General features: G+C 26.9%; 1 non-coding gene across 1 annotated transcript; it reads right to left on the reverse strand.

Annotated features, from left to right (window-relative positions):
• Positions 1 to 652: 652 nt before the first annotated feature.
• LOC140980034 (small nucleolar RNA R71) lies at positions 653 to 763 on the reverse strand. The gene has a single exon (XR_012175864.1). It is a non-coding gene; the product is annotated as a small nucleolar RNA R71 (small nucleolar RNA).
• Positions 764 to 3093: the final 2330 nt, after the last annotated feature.

A 3093-nucleotide genomic window follows, 5' to 3' on the forward strand; every position in this document is an offset into this window, starting at 1 on the left:
GATCGATCTCGTACTTACGAAATATATTACTTGCAGACAACCTACACTTGAGAGAATTATATTTTAAATAGTAGCAAGTTTTTGGCGCCGTTGCCGGGGAAGTATAAATTAAGTTTATATTTTTAAATTATGTTTTATTTATAATTATTGTGTTGTTTTTTTTTGTATGAGTATTTGGAGTCGAAAAAAAAGTGGTAGACTTATTCGAGTATCTGAAAATAATTTAAACATGGATGATAATTCAAATAATCAAGATAATGATAACAATAATAACAATAATAATGATAATAATCAAGAACATGATCAATTAAAAACACTTAGGCACCATATGAACCCTATTAGAACTAGTGCCCCATCTTGTTTAGTTTTTCCTCCTGATGCATCTAATTTCAACTTTAAACATCAAATTATTCAACTTTTACCAAATTTTTATGGCTTAGATTCTGAAAATCCATATTTACATCTAAGAGAATTTGAGTAAGTTTTATAATGATCAAAATTGTAGCATGGATATAGTTCGATTAAAGCTTTTCTCTTTTTATTTAAAAGATAAAGCTAAAACATGGCTACAAAATTTGAGATCAAGTTCAATAAGATCATGAGAAGAAATGCAACAACAATTTCTCAAAAAGTTTTTTCCTTCCCATAGAACAAACTCTTTTAAAAGACAAATTACTACTTTTTCTCAAAAACAAGGAGAAACATTTTATCGATGTTGGGATAGATATAAAGAATTACTTAATACATGCCCACATCATGGTTTTGAAACATGTAAAATAGTTTCTCACTTTTATGAAGGTCTAATACCTAAAGATAGGCAAATGATAGAATTCATGTGTAATGGAACTTTTGAAGATAAAAACCCAAATGAAGCTATGGAGTATTTGGATTCATTAGCAGAAAATGCTCAAAATGTGGATAATATAGGCACAATAGAACCACCAACAACTAAAATCAATAATTCAACAAATGGGGGTGGTATCTATAATCTTAAAGATGATATAGATATTCAAGCTAAACTTGCATCTTTAGCAAGAAAAATTGAGTCATTATAAATGAAAAAGAGTGGTCAATTAAAAAGTATTCAAGAAATTGTTTGTCATATATGTGATACACATGATCATGCTACAAAATATTGTCCAATGTTACCTGCATTTAAAGAATGTCTCCATGAACAAGCAAATTATGTTAACAATTATAAAAAACCAATACTAGATCTTTTTTCAACATCATATAATCCTGGATGGAAAAATCATCCTAATTTTAGTTGGAGGAATGATAATAATGCACAACCCTCACAACAATATTTTCAAAATAACCAAAATCATCAAGGTTATATTCCTTATGTTACACCTCCAAGAAAAAACTTTGAAGATGTAATTCATGCATTTATCCAAAAGCAAGAATCTATCAATATTCAAAACAGTCAATCTATGACTGATTTGAAAGAAACTCTTGCAAAATTTGCATCTGCACTTAATATTCATGAAAAAGGAAAATTTCCATCTCAACCTCAACCTAATCCTAAAAATCAAAATCAAGAATTAAAAAATGAAAAAATTGATCAAATAAAATCTGTTATTACCCTTAGAAGTGGTAAAATAGTTAATGATCCATATAGTAATGAAAACAAGGATCATTTAAAATCAAAGAGTAAGGATGATAATCCTGATACTTTTGAGAATGATGATACCTTAAATTCTAAAAATAATATGTTGAATGATAAATCATCTGAAATAGTAAATGAATCAAATAAACCTCCACCATTTCCTCATGCATTAACAAATCATAAAAAACAAAAAAATGATTCTGATATCTATGAAGTTTTTAAACAAGTAAAGATAAATATTCCATTATTAGATGCTATTAAACAAGTACCTTCATATGCAAAATTTTTAAAAGACTTATGTACTGTGAAGAGAAAATTGCATGTGAAGAAGAAAGCATTCTTGGCTGAACAAGTAAGTTCTATTCTTCAAAATAATTCTAGTTTAAAATATAAAGATCCTGGTTGTCCAACAATTTCATGTATTATTGGAGAAAATAAAATTAAAAAAGCTTTGTTAGATTTGAGAGCAAGTGTGAATTTACTTCCTTATTCAGTTTATGAAAAACTTAATTTAGGAGAATTAAAACCCACTTCTGTTACTCTCTTACTGGCGGATAGGTCAATCAAAATACCTAGAGGTATTGTAGAAGATGTGTTGGTTCAAGTTAATAAATTCATATATCCTGTAGATTTTATTGTTTTGGGTACACAACCATTAGAAGTACAAAATGAAATTCCAGTAATATTGGGACGATCATTTCAAGCAACTTCAAATTCTTTAATTAATTGTCAAAATTTTATAATGAAATTGTCTTTTGGAAATATGACTCTAGAACTTAATGTGTTCAATTTATGTAAACAACCAAGTATTAATGAAAATGAATATGATAATGAAATTGAATCAATTGTGGAAGAAAATATACAAGAAGAAAACTTAAATCAACAATCTGAAGTTTTTTCGATAGAAAATTTTGAGTCTGAAAATAATTTTAAAGAAGATGATAATACAAAACTTGAATTAAAAAGTTTACCATTCGAATTGAAATATGTATTTCTTGGTGAAAATAAATCATTTCATGTTGTAATTTCTTCCAATCTTCTACCAAATTAAGAAGAAGATTTAATTAAATTACTTAAAAAATATAAAAATGCAATTGGATGGACTTTGAAAGATATAAAAGGTATAAATCCTTTAATTTGCACACATAAAATTCATTTGGAAGAAAATGCTAAAACATATCAATAACCACAAAGAAGGTTAAATCCACATATTAAGGAAGTTGTTAAGAATGAAGTATTAAAACTATTAGACGCTGGAATTATCTATCCAATCTCATATAGTAAATGGGTAAGTCCAACACAAGTAGTACCTAAAAAGTCAGGCATCACTGTTATAAAAAATAAAAAGGGAGAGTTATTACAAGCTAGGATTCCATCTAGTTGGCGTATGTGTATTGATTATAGAAAATTAAATGATGCTGATAAACATAAAAATTATACATTAATTAAATATTTTATAATATAATTATATAGTTTTTGTTTCA

The sequence above is a fragment of the Primulina huaijiensis genome, chromosome 6 (assembly GCF_012295235.1).
Source record: "Primulina huaijiensis isolate GDHJ02 chromosome 6, ASM1229523v2, whole genome shotgun sequence".
NCBI lineage: Eukaryota > Viridiplantae > Streptophyta > Magnoliopsida > Lamiales > Gesneriaceae > Primulina > Primulina huaijiensis.